Raw genomic sequence first — 25208 nt, forward strand, 5'->3', positions numbered from 1 at the left:
TTACTATTGACTCAGATTGCCGTTAGACATTATACCCTAATAGACGTTAAGAATATACTTCGCCTTCTAGTAACGACTTCCGGTTTGCACGTTCGGTGTCCTGCGTATAACGATCTACCTGACTGCTTTTCAGCATAATGCTTTGTAGCCAGGTGTCGAGATAGTACTCCCTGATTGCCAGCTATAAAATTAGGTTGAAATAACTGAAATATAAATACGTAAACAAATCTAAAGCGGCAATCTTTTCCAATACTTTCTACTTCCGGGTTAAAGAGGGCAGGGGCGGCATAAAAGCAGACCGCGCAATCCGGTAATTACTTATTCTGATGACACGAAACACGGAGGAGCAGGGAGGCCAACCACAATTTCAAAGGTATGCAAACTGAGGCGCGTTATAATCTGTAAGGGTGGAAGACCCCTGATCGGGAGAGCGCTTGCCCGGTGCATTTAACTTGTGATAATTTAGAGTTAAATAATGGAGTCTTACTTTATATGAGTGAGCTAAACAGGAATAGGTTTTTTTTTATATAAAAATTGTGTCCAGGGTAGACCAATAACTCAGAATGTTTTTTCTAAGTAACAACACACTGATGAACATACCCTGAGATCTCCATATGAGTCTCATTAAGCTGAGAGTACCAACCTATTCTCAAATGAAATAATAAGTTTGGGGATAATAACGCAAGAAGCACTTTGAATTAAAACTTTATGAGCTGTGACAGTAAAAACACGTTCCCTCCATTCTAAACAGGTGATGCAACACAATCAACAAATCTTAACACAGTGATATGAAAACGGACATATAGCTGTGGTAAGTGTGGGATCCATTTTGTGATTATAACTAAGTAAGGCATACCATAGAGTCCATTTACACACGTGTATCCTACTTTACAGGGATCCAAAATTCAGAAAAGGACCTAAGGCTATCCCGCCAAAAACTCGAGTCGAGAGAAAAGTCCGGTGGCTCCTCCGTGTTTTTTAACCTATTTCCGTGAATTGATACCAGGTAACCTCTCAATATTAGAACTGATACCACACTAGAAAAAAAGATGAGTGTAGTGATCGTCATTATAAGATGTTTTTTCTCAAACTTGCTTCATAAAGGTACAAATAGAAGAAACAGATGGTATACAGACATCCGGTTATCTTCAGAAGTTCTCTAATTGATAAACAGAGAAACTTCGTAACGTCAGGTATCCACTCTTATTATTATGAATATTTTTTAAATAAACCTCTGCCTAAATGTGAGGGGTTTACTTCACCAACTGAATGCCCAAACAATAGGGTGGTATAGTCACCATAGAACCACACATCTTAGGTAGAGACTCATAGGAGGTTCTAAAGTAACAAATGTTTTGTAAAAACAACAGGTAGAACTAACTACAGAGCAAAAATGCACACCAGAATGTAGAGTAAACACTGTAAATGTATCATAGATGATGTACTGAATTACTATGTATCTAAAATAATGTTGTTTTAATTCTAGACTATGTTTGAACTGTCAAAGTGTCCTGAAGAAGGTGTAAACACTACAAACAAACACCGAAACGCAGCGTCGACCTTTGTCCTTTGACTTTTTTAGATTGGTTCACTTAGGTGAATATATTTTAATTGTATTTTCTAGATTGTAACCCTGACAGGGAGGTATTTTAATAAATTGTGTTTATAATTTTTACATCTCTGGTGGCCTTGTTTACCTGTTAGATTTGAGTATTTTGTGGATATACAAAGATGGAAAGTGTTGTATAATTACTTTTTGATCACACCATGATGTGATACCTGAGGACTAGCTTAGAAACTAGTTTTCCTTTACATCATCTGGTCTTAGTAAATATTGCTGATTTTATTGAGCATAGTACAAACCACAGGTTTCATTATTTCTGCTGCATCTCCACCCTACCTGTGTTTATAACCAGGGGAACCTTCCATTTGTTTAGAAGTTCTTATGCACAGCTTGTTAGCTGGGAAGGATAATAATATTTAACCATATACATAATCACGGTGTTTTCCAAAATAAATTAATGGACACCTTAAAAACAAAAGGTTTTTCTGAGGAGGAATTTAACCAAATTATAAATGGTACCTCCAAAAATTATTCGGCAATTTCCACAACAAATTGCGATGAAGAAAAATGGCGTGAATTGTGGAACACCAAAAAGAAAGCGGTTAGAACTGAATTATATGCAGACTTTCTAATCGAATATTGTAAAAAAGGCATTATTCCCAAAGGCCTACAGGTAAAAAATGAACCTGGTATATTTGTACGCCATGCGAAATTTATTGAAAACTGGACCCTTATTGCCAATAGATGCAGTAGGGACTGGATGTTGCTTATTATTGAAACAGCCACCTCTGTACTGATTATTGAGAAAAAAGAAATCGACGAACTTGAAAGTAAACTTTTAGGGAATACTGCCTTAGAAGATGCAAAGAAAAAACTTGAGGACATCCAAAGGGATGTTTCTAGCTATAAAGACTATCTTCTAAACAAAAAGTCAAATAAATTTAGAAAAGACGTCTCCAATTATAATCCAGAGGCTGTATATCCTTATACACAGAAAGATTTCTTTGACAGACCGAGAGAAGAACACTTCAATCGGAATCAATGGCAACAACCAAGAAGAACTTACCCAAAAAAAAGAGTGAACTTTTCAGATTCCTCATATACCAGTGCAGAATCTGACAACGAAACCAACCTAGATAACACTAATAGCGGCAAAACTTCCTCCAATCAGAGCTCCTTACCTTTTTTAGATCACCGACCTCAGAGAGGCAATCACAACAGAGGGAGAGGAAGAGGGAGAGGGAATTTTTACCCTCAACCTCCACAGCAAAAGAGGCCATATATGAAGACCAGGAGTCAGTCCAAGTGGGACTAAACAATAAAAAAGCTGCCATTATTAACTTATCAGATAAAATCTTGACCGAAAATGAGACAGCAGTATTAGAGAAAGGCTTAGGTTACGCCATCACTACAAGATTAGACAAATTTAGTCTTGAAAGAGATCTTCAAGGTTTCTTCAGGAAAGTTAGATTGCATGATTTCTTCAAAAATAAATAACAGAGAGAACGGCCGGAAAATAAATCAGGACTTAAATTAAAGTCAGACTGGACCCCCACAATTGGTATGGTCCATAAAAAAGTCGACCTCTTTGAACAAGCAGTGGAAAGTAATATATCTGACCTATTAGGAAAACCAATAATAAGCAAATTCAATCTCAGTAAAGCAGAAAACCTAGCACTTAAAGACCTTGAAAATAATAGAAATCTCACAGTGAAACCTGGGGATAAAGGTGGTAGCATCGTTCTTATGAACACTGAAGATTACAATAGAAGAATGATGCTTCTCCTCAACAACACTGCACACTATTGTAAATCCAACAGAAATGAATGGAACGCATTAATTGTAAAAGTAGGCTCCCTATTAGACCTCGCCAAGGAAGACGAAATCATATGTGAAGAAGAATATAGATTCCTTATTAATAAAACTCCCATCATACCAGCTCTATATGGACTCCCAAAGGTTCATAAAAGCCTTCTGGATCCACCGATGCGACCCATTGTGTCGAGTATCAATTCACTTACAGAACCACTGAGTAAATATGTGGATAAATTCTTACAGCCCCTAGTAACTGTCCAAGAAGCCTATATCAAAGATACAACTAGTATGATAGACAGAGTAGAAGGCCACCCCTATGATATTCAAAACCAATGGCTAGTAACGTTAGACATCGAGGCCCTCTACACAAACATCCCACAAGATGACACCATCAAGATGTTAGAGGGTCTTCTGAATACAGACACAGGGGATCTAAGCAGCCATGCAACATTTATAATTGAATGTGTAACTATCATCCTCAAAAATAACATCTTTTTGTTCAGAAGCGACTTCTATAGGCAGGTGAAAGGCACCAGCATGGGAGCCACCTGTGCTCCTAGCCTAGCCTGTCTATATGTAGCAGCATTTGAAAAGAAGCACATCTTCAACAATATTGCCCCGTATTTTGAAAATATCACTTGCTGGTCGAGGTTTATAGATTATATTTTTTTCATCTGGACCGGAACCGTTGAAGACCTCACTGACTTTATTAGCTGGTTGAACCTTGGAGATATGAATCTACATTTCACCTCCAAATACAACAAAGAGAGTATTGAATTTCTAGACATCAGTATTAACCCCTTCAGTGCTAATGACAAGGGTAACTCGTCATGGAGTTTCCATTGATTTCAATGGAAATTACATTGAGGGGCCAGAGGTGCCTTAGCAGCCAAGTGGTTAAAGAAAACAATGGTACTCTAGCAGTGGAACTTTACACAAAACCATCCGATCGAAATACTCTACTGCACTACAATAGTAACCATCCAAATAGCCAAAAGGATAATATTCCTTTTGGTCAATATCTAAGAATAAGACGAAACTGTACAGATGTCAGAGATTTTAATAGATATGCTGACGCTCTATCACATAAACTAAAAGAGAGAGGGTACCCGAAACATCTAATTAGAAAAGCTTATAAACGTGCAAAATACTATGACAGAGAGTCTCTTTTCTCAAAAGCACCAAAAGGTACAGAAACCACAGAGAATAGATTGATATTTGTTACCAATTTCAGCACAGCTAGCAATAAGGTGAAGAACATAATCAATAGGAATTGGTCACTCCTTAATAATAACAACAATGAAAAACTCCCGAAGCCAATGTTTAGTTTTCGGAGAAATAGGACAGTGAGAAACTGTTTAGTCCATACATTCAGGGAAGATGAAAAAAACGAAAGTCAACAAACCATTAACAGAAAACATTTGCCAGTAGGGAATTTCTGCTGCAACATGTGTACGAACTGTGCAACATTGTTGAAAATTGATACCATAGATCACAATGGCATTAAGCATAGAATAAAAAATTTCATCAACTGTAAAACCAAAAATCTAGTCTACCTGATAATCTGTCCCTGTAATAAGGCCTATATTGGTGAAACTTCGAGAGAAATCAAAACAAGGATTACAGAGCATAAATCAGCCATTAGAACAAAAAAGAAAACAGCTCCCTTGGTTGAACATTGGCTGTCCAACAACCACAAAATTGAAGACCTTCAATGGTGTGGTATAGTTGTAATACAGCAAACCCTTAGAGGGGGTGACATACAGACCAAGAGGAAAAAAAGAGAACAATTCTTCATGTCCCTTTTTAATACCTTCAGGACAGGTCTGAATAACAAAGAAGAATGGGAAAGACTGATTTTATAGAATATCCATCGCCCTTTCTGAGTCTGGCTGACCAACTGGCAAAAGCATAACATAATTAAATGGAATAAATGTGTACTTATGGTATAAAGACATTTGAGAAGGTGTTTCCTAAATATCAAGGAAAAGTGAGCTCCTCATTTTACATAGATTTAGTATGTGTCTGTTATCACAGTAATGGGACTGTATATCATTAAGCCGATTATGGTAATATTCTAACTGTGGAACAAATGGAATAGAAGAGGTATGGTGCGAATATTAATGTCTATAGAAGTAGATACAGTGTTGGAGTATATACCATCATACTAGCTACACCAACAATGTAAAAACTTTGACTAAGGACATTATATGAGAACATGTGGAATGTTTATATATGGTCTACTGTGCATTGTTTTAACCTTAATAGTGAAAAAGAATACAATGTTTTATTGCAAGTTCATGATAATTTACAGGTTGTCCCTCGGAGGTGGAGGCGCAACATATGATATAGATTGAGATCGTTACAAGGTGGTAAAAAAGCGTTGGATATAATCTGAGAACATTCCTTAACCTAATATAAATGAATGTGTCTAATATGACAAAAATTAATACAGGCACAAAGGATAGTTTATGATATGCTTAGTGTCTTACTATTTACCCCATTCCAAAATGGCCGCCATGTTCGAGTGTAGGAGTATGGTTAATATTAGTGATACCAATCGTCTATAGTGCATTACAGATTAACGTAGAGTTTTAATAAATAAATTACTATTGACTCAGATTGCCGTTAGACATTATACCCTAATAGACGTTAAGAATATACTTCGCCTTCTAGTAACGACTTCCGGTTTGCACGTTCGGTGTCCTGCGTATAACGATCTACCTGACTGCTTTTCAGCATAATGCTTTGTAGCCAGGTGTCGATATAGTACTCCCTGATTGCCAGCTATAAAATTAGGTTGAAATAACTGAAATATAAATACGTAAACAAATCTAAAGCGGCAATCTTTTCCAATACTTTCTACTTCCGGGTTAAAGAGGGCAGGGGCGGCATAAAAGCAGACCGCGCAATCCGGTAATTACTTATTCGGATGACACGAAACACGGAGGAGCAGGGAGGCCAACCACAATTTCAAAGGTATGCAAACTGAGGCGCGTTATAATCTGTAAGGGTGGAAGACCCCTGATCGGGAGAGCGCTTGCCCGGTGCATTTAACTTGTGATAATTTAGAGTTAAATAATGGAGTCTTACTTTATATGAGTGAGCTAAACAGGAATAGGTTTTTTTATATAAAAATTGTGTCCAGGGTAGACCAATAACTCAGAATGTTTTTTCTAAGTAACAACACACTGATGAACATACCCTGAGATCTCCATATGAGTCTCATTAAGCTGAGAGTACCGACCTATTCTCAAATGAAATAATACGTTTGGGGATAATAACGCAAGAAGCACTTTGAATTAAAACTTTTTGAGCTGTGACAGTAAAAACACGTTCCCTCCATTCTAAACAGGTGATGCAACACAATCAACAAATCTTAACACAGTGATATGAAAACTGACATATAGCTGTGGTAAGTGTGGGATCCATTTTGTGATTATAACTAAGTAAGGCATACCATAGAGTCCATTTACACACGTGTATCCTACTTTACAGGGATCCAAAATTCAGAAAAGGACCTAAGGCTATCCCGCCAAAAACTCGAGTCGAGAGAAAAGTCCGGTGGCTCCTCCGTGTTTTTTAACCTATTTCCGTGAATTGATACCAGGTAACCTCTCAATATTAGAACTGATACCACACTAGAAAAAAAGATGAGTGTAGTGATCGTCATTATAAGATGTTTTTTCTCAAACTTGCTTCATAAAGGTACAAATAGAAGAAACAGATGGTATACAGACATCCGGTTATCTTCAGAAGTTCTCTAATTGATAAACAGAGAAACTTCGTAACGTCAGGTATCCACTCTTATTATTATGAATATTTTTTAAATAAACCTCTGCCTAAATGTGAGGGGTTTACTTCACCAACTGAATGCCCAAACAATAGGGTGGTATAGTCACCATAGAACCACACATCTTAGGTAGAGACTCATAGGAGGTTCTAAAGTAACAAATGTTTTGTAAAAACAACAGGTAGAACTAACTACAGAGCAAAAATGCACACCAGAATGTAGAGTAAACACTGTAAATGTATCATAGATGATGTACTGAATTAATATGTATCTAAAATAATGTTGTTTTAATTCTAGACTATGTTTGAACTGTCAAAGTGTCCTGAAGAAGGTGTAAACACTACAAACAAACACCGAAACGCAGCGTCGACCTTTGTCCTTTGACTTTTTTAGATTGGTTCACTTAGGTGAATATATTTTAATTGTATTTTCTAGATTGTAACCCTGACAGGGAGGTATTTTAATAAATTGTGTTTATAATTTTTACATCTCTGGTGGCCTTGTTTACCTGTTAGATTTGAGTATTTTGTGGATATACAAAGATGGAAAGTGTTGTATAATTACTTTTTGATCACACCATGATGTGATACCTGAGGACTAGCTTAGAAACTAGTTTTCCTTTACATCATCTGGTCTTAGTAAATATTGCTGATTTTATTGAGCATAGTACAAACCACAGGTTTCATTCTTTCTGTTACATTGGCTACACTCCATGTTGTGATCGGCTGATTTTACTAGCTTATTAAAGGACACTGATTTACTGTCTGGCAAAGTTAAATATATAAATCTTTCTGAGTCTACACTACTAGTACTTGATACCCTACAATTCTCGCAGTCATGCTGCCATTGATAAGAAAGGCCAAACAGGTGATCCACATCTACACCTTCATCTTGCAATACATCAAGCATATACATTAAAAACATTAAAAACTCCTGACAATCTTGCTGAATATTTTGAGAGAATTGCGTTTGACCTGAACATTTGTCTAACAGATTTCGAATTTCAGACTCACTTTCTAATTTTGTTCTATCAGTGCAACATTTCTCTAACACAGAATTCAGCAAGCAGCAAAAACTTTGATCCGAATTGATCACAATCTGTTGTTTTAAAGTTTCTAGAGAAAAGACAACATTAACCACTACATTAGCATAGCAGTTGACACCAGAACTATTTTCAAATTGAAAACCAACAACATCTTCAACAGAATCCTTTTTCTTTCTGCTTATAATTTCAGGTTCATCGACTTTTCGTCTTTTTGCTAGAACCTCCCTACTATTGGTCACATTTCTTCGTTTCCGGCCTACCACACGTTTCTCAAACAAAGGATATTGAGGCAAATGTGGCGCATACTCTCTTCTTAACCTATTGTATTCCTTAACACAATCTAGGTCCGCACAAATGTTTGTGACATCACACTCAATCAAGTACAATCCCGATAAAGTTCTGACTCGTGACAATGCCACATATGCCATACCCTCCTTGAACACAGAACTGCCAATATTCACCAATGCACTGTCTACACTTAAACCTTGCGATTTATGAATTGTCACCGCATATGCCAAGCAAACAGGAAACTGCTTACGGCGAACATATAAGTCTTTTACAAGCAAAAACCTAGCAGAGCAACGACCAATTAGCTGTACTTCCTCAATGCCATCAAATTTCATTTCTAAAAATTTAATTCCATCTCTATTTCTGTATTTCACAAAATCAACAACATTACCCATTGATCCATTTACCAGACCTCTTTCAACATGTAAATTCCTTCTTAAAATTATACGGCAATTTAAGCACACATTCAGAGTCTTTTCAAAACCTGCAGTTTTAGATATAGTCTTCTCTAATGAATCCAATTTTGATTTCAAATTCTCAGACAAAATAATTGTTGATCCCATATGCTCTACTCTGTCAATAGCTTCCAGTTTCACAATCTCTTGGTTTTCTAAATGCAACATTTTGTTGTTGAAGATGGCGCATTCTGCAAGAGTTGGCATCAAACATATTCCAGATTTCTTCTCAGTAATTTTCTGAAAAATATTCTCAGGCACAACATCTTGTTCTGGATACAAATTTGACAGTAATCGTGCATGTAAAGATTCTTTCCCATGCTCGGTCACTTTTCCGATTCTAACATCTTGTAGAATATTCTTGTAATCTTCATCCTTCGCCTGACGCATATTTTCACGCAGTTCAGCATAATTGAAGTTTAACCATATATTGACGTTGCCAATGCTCCCTAGGCACTTCCTGGTATCTTCATGCGTGAGCATTTTGAACACAGGTTGTCCTTTCACTGGTGTCAGCTGCAGAAGATCACCGAAAACAATGATGTGTTTGCCACCAAATAACACATCATACTCTGTTTTGAGAACTTCTTGCATTCTCAAATGCACAAAGGCAAGCATGACATTGGAAACCATGCTTACTTCGTCAATGATAAGAAGTTTCATTTTCCTCAACACTCTTGAAACTTCACAACAAGCATCTCCAGATAACTTGTGGTATTGTAATTTGTTATCATGCTCCACTGGCAGCATCAGTAGACAATGCAAAGTAATACCTTTAATGTTATGTGCTGCCAGTCCAGTTGGAGCGGTGACAACACAAGACAGCGATGACTCAGTCCTTTTCTGCAAATAACATGAAATTGCTTTAATGAGGAAACTTTTTCCAGTTCCCGCTTCTCCACTCACGTACAGTCGGACAGGCTTCAACGACGTACATGAGCACTCTTTCTTCTCATGACTTAATCCAGGATCAATTTGGTTGGTAACTTCGTCATATATTTTCTTCTGCTCAACGTTCAGTTGTCTTTCCAAGTCTTCTAAGTTAACCGCATCCTCCTGAGCATGTGCCATGACTCTTTCCACTTCAATCATGGCAGTGGCAGCTTCATTTTCGATAACTGGTCCTCCTAGTGGATCCTGACTCAATGAAAAAGAACTCTGACTGTCCTGATAACTGTCTCTAGCAATCTCGGCTGCAATCGTTGCTTCCTGCTCGATTTCCGCATTCAACATTTCTAGATATTTGGGAAAAACAGGACATTCTATGGTCTCTTTGGCGGCATTGAAAGAGTCTTCGTAAGAGAGGAAATCTCCAAGCAGTTCCTCTTCTGCACGCCAAGGCTTGAAAAGTTGCAAAAGAGCTAAATAGAAAAACTCTTTTCTTTCAGGAGATTCACCACTCAATTTTCGATGATTTACCAATTGACATTTTCTTTGCTTGACCAGACATCCCTCACTTCCAATTACAGCATACACTCCTTTATCAATATCTTCTTTGATGTTCCTCTTGAATATGTAATTTTGCAGAACCTCATACAGACAAACATTCTCGAGGTGACTGCTTCTATTTGGATAATATGTATCCAACATGTTGGTCTTCAAAATATCTGTACTGTTTGGCTCCTTTTCCGCCAAATACTCAATTTCCCGTACAGGTTTCAGAACTCGATTACGCGTTGCAGCAAGACCAAGACTCGCCCAAACGATACTCCTTGATTTGGCATAGAGACTTGCTGAAGACAACCGGTCAGAACATTCGTAAGCTCCGATTTCTCGATGCGAAAACATCTTCAGACTGAAACTGTACAACTTCTTACTGAGGCTCTTTTCATGGGAAATGTCCTCCCACATATCCTTCAATTCTGTCTTTTCTTTTTTGGTGATGTAAGATGTCACATACCGAGCCACAGCCATACAGTTATCAGCCACAAACTGTATATCCATGTTAGCATTCCACATGGACAAAATCACTGGGTTGTAGTCGTTGATATACTTGGACTCTTCGTTCCTTTTCAAATTGTATGTATTTTTGGGTGATTTCTTCATCACATTATGTCACAGCGAAGACATCAAACTGTTCACTCTTCCTTTAGAAATCACCGGTCGTGGAAAGGCGAAACGACATTTGGTGTAGAACTTGTCCTTGTTTCTGAATTTACGACAACAGTACTTTCCGCAACGATGGCTTTGGAAGCGTAAAACTTGTTCTCTTAGGCTTTTGTCTTCCTTTGCCTTTGGAACAGCACATGTAGAATACTGTTCTATGAAACTCATCACTAAGTCATCTGGATCTGTTCCAAATTTGGGTGCATCTTTGATCCACAGCAGCATATGTATATGAGGAGCACCTCTTGCTTGGTACTCCTTCCTCCAGAAGAAATCCAACACCTCTCCAAGAGGTGGATTTTTCTTGTTCATGATGAAAGACATCATAGCTTCAAATCTATGATTGAAGTACCTGCATACATTCACTGGATCCAAAGAGCACAGTTCTCCGGGTGTCTTGAATTCGATATTTTTAATGTTTCCATTTGCCTCTCGTAGAAATTCAAGTAAGTCTTCCCAGCCATACTCGGCACAGCTGAGAGTGAGGAACCATGTGGGAGTTTCTAAGTTCCTCAGCATACATTTTAAATCACCATGACGACGGTACCAGTACTCATTAGTACCACGCTGACACGCCATAAGATTAATCAGGTGAGAATCCAAAATACTGTCTTGCACATTGACTTTATCCATAAAGTCACTTGCCGAGATGTTTTGCATGTGTACACCACTTTTCAAGATATGGTTCACTGCATATGACAGTCCAGACAGATCGCTTTCAAACAGAAGATGAAACAAATAGGGAATGCATTGACGAAACCTAGGATCTTCTGCATACAATCGTAAAGTCCGGTAGTCAGAAGCAGGAATTTGATCAGGTCGCTCATCATATCTTCCTCCTTGACCTGTTGGAAATAGCTGTGGGAAACACCGAGCTTCCAAACTTTCCTCCCAAACACTAACGGGACTCCCTTTGGCTTGTTTCATTTGAAACAACTCAATAGCATTCCCCATGAGTTCCTTGGAATGCAAAGGATGAACACTATAATGTTCATATATTTCTTCATTTTTAGAGGGTTCTAGTTTCTCAATTTGACCAGCACACAAATCGCTATCCTCTTCTTCACTTACTTCCTCTTCTGCAACATATACATTCTTGTAGTACTTATTGTTTTTCTTCAAATACAATGTTGCCTTTTTGACTTTCCTAACATCTACTAAATCTTGCCATATTTTCTTACTCTTTGTCGGAACCCCATTAACTAAGATAACCAGAGGTTCCTCTTCCACTTTCTCTACTCCAATTGTATTAATGTTTTTCTTCAAATCTAGAGGCAAATAAACAACTCTTCCCTTTAAACCTCTCTGTAAATCTGATGGAGGCAATTTCCCTGTCTTTGGCTCCATTCTTACAATAGCCTGAAAGGGATGGATACTTTGAATCAAAATAGATTCATAAGTATTTAAATCCTTCAATTCAGAAGGAATCTCAACCAATTCCAGATTATTATGAACCGCTCTGGCAGGCATCCGGTTTTGATTTAATTTGTTACAACAATAAGTACACACACGTTGATCCAATCCCAAATCAAAGGAATTTTCTACCATCAAGTATGTTGCAAAATCCTTCCATTCACTATTATTTTCCCTTTCACTTTTCGCATATAAATCCACTAACTTAGTCTGATTCTTATAATAAGTGCGTCGACAACACACACAAGTGAAATTAGGCCTCTCACTTGATTTCACCTGAAACGTGGCAATTTCCTTTTGAAAATTATCTGTACTGGAAACCTGTACACTATCTTCCACATTACCCTCTTCTTCTGGGTCAATTTCAACATTCTCCTCTTTACTTGTAAAGTAACAAAACTCAATTTCTTCACAAATATTCTTCACATCTACTTCAGAACCATGCAAAAGAGCAGTGCATAATTGTTTAAGCATAATTGCTGGACTCTTAGCATAATACAACATTCTAACTAATTTCCTCACTTTATTATGATGCACTGCTAGCATCCTGAAATGATGAAAAACACTCAGGCATACTCTCCTGGAAAGACAAGCCAGTGAATGACCATGCAAACCTGTCACTTCCCTCACTCTGCAAGGATCTAATTCTTGCAACATCTTCATTTTCTGTTTCAAACTTTTCTTATTAAATGTCCGTACAAAATCACAAAGCAAATTGATGGAATCCTGTCGCACACTGCAAATACTACTACACTTCCAGGTGTACACAGGTCCCTTAGGACGTCTTCCTAAAACCTCATTACCTAACACCTCTTCTGCCTCTGTTGTCACAAGTTTTTCTTTTTCAACCGGACTACCATCTTTCACCTCATAAGCTCGACCACTGGTGTCAACTGCATGCACCAAATCATTATCCTGAAAGTAACTCTCCTCATTAAAAAATGCCTCAGGACTTGAACTATGCATCCATTCTCCTGAAAAAACTTCACAAAAATTACTACGATTAACTGTTCTCTTCCATCTACTATTTGTTTTTAAATCATAAATTACCTTGTTTAGTTTCCTAATTCTATTGATTATCAAAATAAATAACTTTCGCTTATTTTTCAAAAGCCTGATCAATAATTTTCTCAACTTTTTTTTTCTCTTATAAAAAACCACTTTCTGTTGACCTTTCTTCATATTTTTTAACAAATTACCAATTATCCTGTTGCGGAACATTCGTCTACGAATGTCCCTAAACTGATTTTTCCTTCTACTACCATGCACAGAGTTATCTCCTGCTCTACCAGTAAAATTTTTGTTTGGCCTTTCCTTTCCGTTTAAATTGGCTCTCTTTTTCTGGACTAAAACTTGTTCTGTAGGTATACTTTTGTTTCTACAAATGTTTCTAAGGAATGATTTTGTTCTCTTACCCGGAGCTTTCTTCGTGACTTGATGAGATTTTATTGTAGAGGACTGCTGCAAGCATTTACTATTCTGCTGTCTTTGACGTTTTGTAACCTTTCGGATTCTATCCTTAGACGGCATTGTCTAATTTCGAAATGATCTGCAGTTGAATCTGTAGTAAAATATAATAAAAAATGTTATTAACCACTATTACCAAACAGTAAATCAATAACAGTCGTCAAAAAATTAACATACTAGTTATAAATTCTACATACAATAATTTTTAGTGCATTATGAAAATTAAAACTCACAAGTAGTTGCAAAGAAATGGAATGCTTCTACATTTGACCTGTGATCTTTTATATGTGAATCTGAACTAATTTTATTAGTATATTTTACTATTTCATTAAAGACACTTCACACAATTTGTTTTTGAAGTTGTATTTAATTTTTAATAAAACGGTTTACATGGTTACTTTTCATTTCGAGTAACTTAAATTTATTTTTAAAAGTCTTTATAGGTTAATAGGCTCGAGCAGGTCAGATGCCCACCCTATGTCATACAATTCTGACAAATCAGCATCCTCATCAACTACTTCATCATCCACAGGATATAAATCATCCAAGGGATCTACTTCCACTGACGTTTCAATGACAAGTTCAATGATAAGATCGAGATCAACAGATTGCTCATTATCACTCATGCTTGATGTTGTCGTTATCTTTAAAGAAAGAGAACAACAATGAGATGTTGCAGAGTAAGAGACAAATCTCAGACACTATAATAGTAAAATTGTTTACCAAGAGTAACATTTTGCAGATATTATTTAACCATGTCCAGCGATGCTGAGGAGGTGAGGCCTTTTTCCAAGTTTTCAGTGAACAAGACTCATCTCTTCTTAACCTTGGATAACCTCACCAACACTGTGTCCCCTGCTAATACTTAAATTTAAAGGAGCAGATTTATGTTAAATGGCGCATCCCCAGGGATGCACCAGTTAACGTGCGCCACTGCTCTGCCACCCATGATGTACCGCATTTACAATGCAGAGCACCATTGAGCAAAAACAGCACAGATGCATCACGCATCTGTTCCACAAAAACGGCGCATTGCAGGAATCACGTCATAAACGCGACATATCTACTGCAATTCACAGGGGCAAGCCACACATTGCATGGTGCATCTCTCCTTATGCCTGTTTCAAACAGGCGTAAAGATTTGATTCAGCAATGCCATAAAGGTGACTCAGTGAAATCTTCTTAATTTTACTGTGTTAGTTTTACAGGGCTTTCATGCAAATGACTGCCCACCCTGCAACAAAACGCCCACATGAAACCTGACGCACGTTTCATGTGGGGCAGGACTTTACAGCATGACACATCTTCCTTGATGCTTCAAGTTGTAAATATGTCACAACATAGCACATCTTTTGCTCCGCCGCTGCGTCACAAAAGTTTGAGGTGAGGCCTACTCAGGGTTGCTGATGAAATTTAGGCTTGTTGAAGAATATAGAGAAGATAATACATGTGCAGGCCTACCAATGAAGTGAGGCCTATCTTGCAACATGGTACATCTTGTAAATCACTGCTGCATTATAAAAGTGACGGAACAGCAGCACAAAAGAGGCGCACGGCCATCATAAATCTGCACCTAACACTTTAAATGATTGATTCAAGATGACGATAAGGTGTGGACTATCTAGAGGTTTGTTTGAGGTGAGGCCTACTCAGGGTTGCAGATGAAATTTAGCCTCAGTTTAATACTTCTCAGTTCAATATTTATTTGAAGAAGCAGACACCAATATGACCTTCTCATAAATGTGATTTTCTGGTCTAAATTTGAATACACAACACAGGTCCTATGTAGAAGCACACCCTATCAGTACTTAAATTAGCCAAGCACACATGGGGGCGTATTTACAAGGACCTTGCACCACGGGGAAATGTCTAAAATTAAAATGGGAAAAATAACATCAAAGGGACTCAAAGACCTTGTAAATATGCCCCAAGCAACCTATGAAACTCTAGCAGTACATATCAAGAAACCTAATTGATTTTAAAAAACGTTTTTAAATCTATCATGTAAAACAATTCTATACCTACATTCATGGGGAAGTGACCTAAAATGCCCCAACACACAAGAAAGCGTTTTTTTTAGGCCCTTGCACCTTTTTTTCCATCACTTTTAACATGGCTATGTAACTCAAACAATCAAAATCTAAATTTGCCAAGCACACATGGGGGCGTATTTACAAGGACCTTGCACCACGGGGAAATGTCTTAAATTAAAATGGGAAAAATAACATCAAAGGGACTCGAGGGCCCGATGTAGGTAGGACTTATTTACCGATTTTTAATTACCGAATTTTACCGATTCCGTAATTAAGAATCACTAAATAAGAAGGGGGTATGTAGGAACATCCAGATGTTCCATTTACCGAATCGGTAAATATCTGTATTTACCGATTCGGTAAATACCGACCGGTAATGCTCCATTCATTCCTATGGGCTTTGAAGCCCATAGGAATGAATGGGCCATTACCGGTCGGTATTTACCGAATCGGTAAATACAGATTTTAACAAGGGTGCAGGGGGTGTCACTTTGACACCCTCTAGCACCCCCAAAAAAGGTTCGGGGGCCATGTGGCAAGCATACCTGCCCTAAGGGCAGGTCTGTCTGTCATATGGCACAGGTGTGCATGCACACATGTGCATGCACACCTGGGGCCCGATGTAGGTAGGACTTATTTACCGATTTTTAATTACCGAATTTTACCGATTCGGTAATTAAGAATCGCTAAATAAGAAGGGGGGGTATGTAGGAACATCCAGATGTTCCATTTACCGAATCGGTAAATATCTGTATTTACCGATTCGGTAAATACCGACCGGTAATGCTCCATTCATTCCTATGGGCTTTGAAGCCCATAGGAATGAATGGGGCATTACCGGTCGGTATTTACCGAATCGGTAAATACAGATTTTGACAAGGGTGCAGGGGGTGTCACTTTGACACCCTCTAGCACCCCCAAAAAAGGTTCGGGGGCCATGTGGCAGGCATACATGCCCTAAGGGCAGGTCTGCCTGTCATATGGCACAGGTGTGCATGCACACATGTGCATGCACACCTGAATCGGTATTTTAACATCAAATTCAATTTGATGCTAAAATACCGAATCGGTAAGGCTTGTGGGACTCAGAAGAGTCCCACCTACATACCAAATTTACCTAATCGGTAGAAATACCGATTCGGTATTTTACAGAATCGGTAAATTTAACCGATTCTGTGAAATATGTGTCCCTACATACCAAAGCTCAAATACCGGTCGGTAACGGCCGAAAATACCAATTTTTGGCCGTTACCGACCGACCTACATCGGGCCCTCAATTGCTTGTTAATATATCCCAAGCAACCTATGAAACTCTAGCAGTACATATTAAGAAACCTAATTGATTTCAAAAAACGTTTTTAAACCCATCATGTAAAACAATTATTCAACCATATTCATGGAAAGTGACTTAAAATGCCCTAAGACACATGAAAGCGTTTTTTTAAGGCCTTTGCACCATTTTTGCGTCACTTTTAACATGGCTATGTAACTCAAAGAATCAAAATCTATTTGTAAAACACTTGACACAAAGCAACATTTTAAATACACAACTTTCTTCTTAATTTTCTCCCTAAAGCATACTATTCTCTATTTAAATTAAATGAATCTTTTCTCACCTTAGCAAATACTTTTTGAGTTTGAAAACAGTCTCAGACACACACCAATTTGTCTTCAGAAGAGCAAAGGGTATGCACTCCAGAGATTGCAACCAACAATGGCACACAAATGCTGTAATTCATCACACATATCTCTCATGTCACCCAATCAAAACTCTTCCCTCACTTTTTTCAAATCAACACCCTTCCCCCTTCTGCCCTTTCTGCCTTTTTTCCATAGCAACCACCTCCTGAAAGACCTCTGGTGTTTGAAAGTTCACACAACAATGTTTCAATTGAACTCTGAACTCTCAGTGCACCTGCGTATCCAGTGCAATCTTTCATAAAATGATTTTTTCTTCACCATTCAAATTACATCTTTCAAAGAACTCATCCATGCTCCCTAACTTTCTGTTTTCAGCAATCAAAATCCACCAATCACTGCTACTGAATCATTAGCACAGAAACTCCACAGATCCTACCGAGAGACAAGATGGCGGCCGCTCCGGACTGTTTAGAATGTTGACAGACACCGGAGAGCCAATCACCTTTGCTTTGCGAAGTTCCATTACGCGTCAAGTACGCGAACCGGAGCGCTACCCGGAGCGCTGTTACAGATATATATATTTTTTTGAACGTTAATTTATCAAAATCCACTGGAGCACATATATTGAGACCTAGCAAAGGCACATCGGGCTACCAGTCCCTACAATTTTGCCAAGTTTCGTGCAAATCCATTCAGCCGTTCGAGCTAAAAGTGAGGTCAACCGCCCTATGGAAATTAACATTGGAAAAATGCGTTTTGGGACCCCCCTTTTTTCTCGGCCCCCCCTTGACGAAACCCCCCCCCAAATTTTCAGGGGCTGCTCAGAAACAAAATGTTCCATTTTCCTGAAAATTTCAGCCAATTCCGTCCACAAACGCCAAAGTTATTAGACATAGAATTTTCAAAAATCCCATAGAGAAAAAATCCTAACTATATATACCTACTGGCGACATATATATATCCTCGCTGCTCCTGCACCTTCGTGGCCTGGTACAGGTACATAGATGATCTCTTCATTATATGGAGGGGCTCAGAAGAGTCAGCAACCCAGTATGTTAATATGTTGAACTGGAATGATTATAACTTGAAATTTACCGCGGAAATCAGTTGTAAGAATGTGAACTTTCTAGACCTGGAGGTAGTGGTGATGGAGGGACAATTAAACACTAGGCTGTTTCGTAAACCCACAGCGGGGAATTCTATTCTACATTCTTTTACCAGCCATCCTCCTAAACTAATCCAGAGTATCCACTATGGGGAATTACATAGGATTAAGAGAAATTGCACTACTGAAGAGGATTTCAAGATTCATGCAGAAGCTAATATCACAAGATTTAGAGCTAGAGGCTATAATAACAAATCTTTGAATGATTCTTTCTGCAGGGTACGAGAAACATCTAGAACAGAACTTTTGAAGCAGAAAACAGGTTCAGAAAAAAAAAATCCATTTAGAATGATAACTACATATTCCAGTGGAGCAGGGATGTTAAGAACTGTTCTTAGAAAGAATTGGAATTTATTACGAAGGGATCCCATCATTGGGATGGACTTACCAACACGTCCCATGGTGACTTTTAGGCGAGCCAGAGCCCTTAGAGATACACTTACGAGGAGCCACTTAATACGAACGGTACCTAAACCTTTTGGAGAAGCACCCCATGGCTTTTATCCGTGTGGGAGGTGTAAATCTTGCAAAAATAGCAAAAAGATGTTATCTTACAAAGTGGGAGAATCAACTCGGTGGATTAGAAAGTTTCTGACCTGTAGCACCCCGTAAACCGTGTACTGTTTAACTTGTCCTTGTGGATACAGTACATCGGTAGCACGATCCATCAAACAAAAATACGCATTCTAGAACATCTACGTGCCATCAATAAATGTGATATAACATATCCAGTGGCCAGGCACTTTGAGAAATGTCATAGGAGTAAAAGTGACCTGTTAACTTTCTTTGCCATAGACCATGTCCCAGGGAGTGTGATAGGAGGGGATAGGACTATGAGATTAAGAAGATTAGAGTCCAGATATATTATGATCTGTGCACAAAATCAGATATCTTCTCAGGTGTAATCATCGTTCAGGATTATGTGGTAGGACATATGGTTATATGTCTGGTACATTTGTAAATAGAAGTGATTCGCACTTTACTCGTAGGATTCTGATGCATAGTTAGTATATAATGGTAGTGATTTATTTTATTTTACTTAGTTCTATTTTATTTTATTATAATTTAATTTTGATATAAGTTGTTGGTTTAGGGTAAAAGTTGCACATTTTTAAACTGTAGGCATAAAGTATTACAATGGGCCCATACAGGACATTAGGAGGGGAAAGGCTATGGAACTGATGATTTACTCAGAAGTAAAATGCCCATACAGGGCGTCATTATTGTCGTGGAGAATGGATCTGAATGTAAATAACAAATAATGTGATGAATTATAAACGGATTGATAGCACGGTAGAGCAATGGGATACTGTGTGTACAAATGTATTATCATGTATATACTTTTATAGAACACTGTTCCAAGGTGGCGCCTTATGTTGTAAATACACATTGGTCCTTTGTTTATGTTAATTCCTATGAGGAGGAGGTAAAGTGGCCACGGTGTAAACATGGCCTCGTACCACCGAAGAAGGCGAATGCCGAAACGCGTCTAGTGCGTTTGAGAGTCTTAATAAAAGCTGAGACTCTCCCCCGCGAGTGCTGTGTCTTTCTTTAAAACGGAGAAGACGAGAAGCGTAATATATATATATATATATATATATATATATATAGAGAGATATAAAAAACATAAATATATATATATATACCAAAGCATAATTCAACTGCAAAATAATATTAAAATAATATCGTAGTACAGAAAGAGAGATAAAAAGAAAACCTTATCGCCCGTGCATCCAGTGCTTAGAAACTCAACAGAGTTTATCCAGTCAACAGAGTTTATTATTGTTGCATCAACTGCTTCACAGCCACACCCCTCCACTCCGCTGCAATGTGAACTGAATAGTCAGCGTCTCCTTGCGCCCATGCCTCATCCACGCTCTACCTAAAACAGAAGGAGAAGAAAGAATTACAAACAGGTATTCCTCAGCCCCACGTCCTGTGGCGAGCGAAGCAGAATTTGTTAAGACAAGGTAATTGCCTAATTTTAATAGCATGCTGATACAAAGACATTTGCAGACTCACAAGCATCAAAGCAATTTTTATGGGCCATTGTAGCGCATTATACGTAGCGCATGGTGAACTGCAAATCCTGCGTTTAACTTGCAGCTTGAAGGCCCTAGACAATTGTTATGAGCCCATGCAGCACATCCTGTACAGTGCTTGTAGACATTAACATTGAACTACTGTTTATGTGAAAAAGGAACAGACAAAGAACTGCTTATTTGTGAAACTTGTTGGAGACTTTTGAGACAGTGACCAACTATTGCAGATCAAACTTTATCCTGAAAATCTTGTGGAAAGTACTGAGGGGCATATTACCAACAAATAGCGATAACGCTAAGTAGGGTTACCGGCAATATTTTTATCCCCGCGCATCACCGTTTTTTATCACTGAGATAAATTGCTATTAGCAAGGTTTATCTAAAAAGCGATAAAAATCCAGGCGATAGCAGCGAAATGCGTGAATATCGCTGTGAATACAGCGATATTCACGCATTAGCGACAAAATGCTCTTAGCCATGTTATCCACCTCCCATTGGATACCATGGCTAAGAACTGGTCTGGGAAGGTGTTAGTATTTGGAGATATTCGCGCTTAGCGCGAATATTTCCAACGCTACGCCTGCCTTGCTAATAGGCGATAGCGTCGTTAGCGACTGCTGTCAGTCACTAACGGGTTGGGTAGGCCCACTTTGCATGTCATCAGCGATAAATATCGCTGACATGCAAAGCCGGCCTCAAACCGCTCGCTATTGCCTAGAAGCTGTCGCTAACTGCTGTTAGCGACAGCTTGTTAATAGGGCGATAGAATTATCGCTGCTTAGCGGCCGAAAACGGCCGCTAACGCGGCGATATTCGCCTATCGCCCTCCTTGGTAATATGCCCCCCAGTTTTTTTGTTTGATGTGCTTATTGTAGTACAATGGATCATACTGCTTTGTTTACTCAACATATTGTGTTTTTGAAGTTGGGATTGCTTGTGCTCATATTTTGAGAACTTTTCATGAAACCTTCCCATATGTTTTGCATGGTATGTCACAGAATGCGACATTCTTGATCTGAGTTTGATAAGTGATGCAATTGAGAAAAGATAGCCCATGCTCAACTTTGTGTTTTTTTCTTTGTGTTCCATAGATAATTGGATGTGTTTCCTACAGATCACAACTAGTAACTTCGATTCCTGAGTTCTGATTTTACACCTGATTTGAATCCCAGAAAATCATGTTACCTTGCACTACACCTAGGGGCACTCCACCAGATGATGTGCCGTGGTCCAATAAAGTTTGTTTTCTCTTTTCTTCCTCCAACCGCTCTTCGCCTTGGGACCTTTCTTGGTACAGTGTGTCCTCTCTTGCCATTGCTACCACAGTTAGGTCTCATGGGAAGTTGGGTCCAGTGACAGTCGTCACCCCATCGGACCTACCTAGAGTTCAGATGAGTGGCTTGTGACAAGAAGTGTGTTGTCCCGATCTCCGGGGGGGTTTCCTGCATGCACCACCTATATGCAGAGGGGCGCACTACTCCATTTCAGTCACCCTCCAGTACTGTGAGTTCCCCATAGCCCTGTCATTAAATACACAAAGGATTGTCTGTGGGGGAGGGCCCCTATATGCACAGCAACATGAGAGATTCCCCATACAATGCACCCTTAACAGCAATGTATCGGCCACATCTATCTGTCCATGTCTTGATAAGCTGAAACTGGACCGTATTTCTGATCAACACACAAGTGCCCCTAGAGCCCCTTGTGAACCTCAAGTGATATACCTGCATGTACCCATAGCGAGACAGACATACAACCTTGCTTCCGAATAGATGAATCTCCTGTAAAAATAGGACATCGCCCTTCTCTTGACCGTATCAAGCAGGCTGCCTATGTTACACAACACTACTCATAAGTGGTCAATAGGACCACACTGTGATGGGGCACTTATGAGAACGTATGGCAATAGCATCGACTTGCAGAGTGTGTGGAGGAGCGAGCCCCGGAAATGCACATAGAGTGACAAATAAAGAACAGTATAAATAATGATGCAACAACATCTACAAATAAAACAAGCATTCAACCCCCAAGACTTTGGGAACAGAATGTATCCGTCATGGAGGAGACCATCACTGGGCTCCAACTGCGAGGCGCACATGACCTGTCCCAGTGCATCCCCATATCCAACATTAACAAACTATTGGTGGGAACAAGTACCCACTCGCAATGTTTTACGGTCACCTGTAGGATTGTGCTATACAAGATTGTCCACAGGTCTTAAAAAGACAAATCTACCTCAAAGAAAAATAAATCCAGAGAACCTAAAAGGTCTATGTATAAATAAACAAGGGAGTCTCCTTGAAAATAAGGATGCCCATCAGCCACCATTCAATACCGCCCTAGTCATCATCTGGGCCTCCTCATAGCATTTCCATCGTGAAGCATAAATGATATAAACAAGGTCCTGATTGTAATTTCCTGCATCAAATTATGGATCACTGGATAGCCCTATAGAAGTAAGCTAGTAGTGATGGGTGATGGGTGAAAAGATGGCAGTGCGTAAAGTGTATGTCAAAAAAGTGACTTAAAATTGGGTAAGTGAGAGAAGCATTGTGTTTATTGTTATCACTCAAATGCCCAAGGTTAAAAACAGTGCAAAGTAAGGCAGTTGAAACAAATACCTGCCAGAGTAGTTACTTGTTCAACATGTTTCGGCAATATAAAGGGAAACTCCTATTCTCTGCCTTCTTCAGGACCTCTAAATATAATTGCTACTGCAATGTGTTACACAGATAACAAGAAAGTGTAAAAAAGAAAGAAAAAAAAGAAGAAACCGTATCACCTGGAATCCTAGGTGTCTAGTAAAATCCTTCTACATATGGGCTGACTGGCCACTGTAATAAATACATAGTTATCATTATTCAGGTTGAATGGTTACATATCAATAGAGGTAAAAACAAAAATAAAAAAACAGGTGTCTACAAAAGTTGACATCCCGATATGGCGTAATTTCCATCTATACAAGTGTTTCATATGTTACACATGTAATGTGTTGCTACTCCGGCTTACCTATTTAGCAGGAGGATAGGGCTCCACCTCACCTGGCTGCGGCTCAGGGAGAAGAAGCACCGCTCTATAAAAATCAAAGAAAACATACACAGAACAAAGTTGAGTGACTTGTTTCCTCTGATAAGACTGTGCAGGTTCAAAAACACACACTCCTTGCCAATGGTTGCTTTCATCATTATCATTCATTGATGGTCCTAGTGTTGTAATAAGCCATCATGAATATGGTAAACTCAAACTTGTTATTCTTATCAATAGAAAAAAGTGTCTGTGGGAACATTGTGTCCAACATCATGGTCCGCCCGCCACTGTGTTGATGTGACGTCTCAAGGTCCTCCCTATTATTGACGGTTGGGATAATAGTACTGATTTTGATATTCACACTAGATGTAGAACAGTTGTACACCAATATCTCCCAAGGTGAGACACTGCTAGCTGTAGAGATGGTATTGAGGAACCAGGATTGGACCTCCCCCACACCCATCTCCTTCGTCATGCAATGTGCTACCTTAGCATTGACGGGAAACTTTTTTGAATTTGACGGTCACCTCTTCCATCAGTCTCAGGGTACGTCCATGGGGAGCACATTTGCGCCCAGCGTGGCATGCCTCTACATGGCTAGCTTTGAACAAGATGTAATACTCCACCCCAGCAATCCCTATGGCGCTAACCTGAGACTTTGGAAGAGGTACATTGACAATATCCTCATCTTTTGGACAGGTGACCTACCTACGTGTATCCAATTCTGTGAATGGATACACTAAATGGATCAACACTAAAAATACATACCTGAAGTTCTCCAGTACACAAATCCCTTTCCTGGACTTAACCATCAGGCTCCAGGAGGGTACATAGGACACCAGACTCTACAAAAAAACAACTGACACTAATAGCTTACTGTTATACAGCAGCTATCTACCTAAGACACCACAAGAAAATCTTCCATTTAGCCAATTCCTTTGTCTCAGAAGAAAATGCACCTCAGTACAGGACTATAAAAGAGAAGCCAACCTGTTGGCAACCAATCTCAAAAAGAGACAATACCCCGAGAAGTCAGTCAAGAAGTGCATGAAGCGAGCTCGCAATAATAACAGGGACGTGCTCCTTGAAACCAGAGAAAAAGCCCCTGACGATACCATCACCTGCGTAACCACCTACTCACCTAGGTCTAATCTTATTAAGAAAGTCATTAACAAACACTGGGGCATACTCAGGACAGGGGAATTGACAATTACACAACCAAGGTTTGCATTTAAAAGGTCGAACAACCTAAAAGATCTACTAATTCATACCAGACCAGACACCAAAACCTCCACCACTCAAAGGTGCCTGTGGGGCCTTCCTCCAGTGACTGGCCATTACCCTTTGTGATCTT

This window comes from Lissotriton helveticus, chromosome 3_1 (genome assembly GCF_964261635.1).
Source record: "Lissotriton helveticus chromosome 3_1, aLisHel1.1, whole genome shotgun sequence".
Classification (NCBI taxonomy): domain Eukaryota; kingdom Metazoa; phylum Chordata; class Amphibia; order Caudata; family Salamandridae; genus Lissotriton; species Lissotriton helveticus.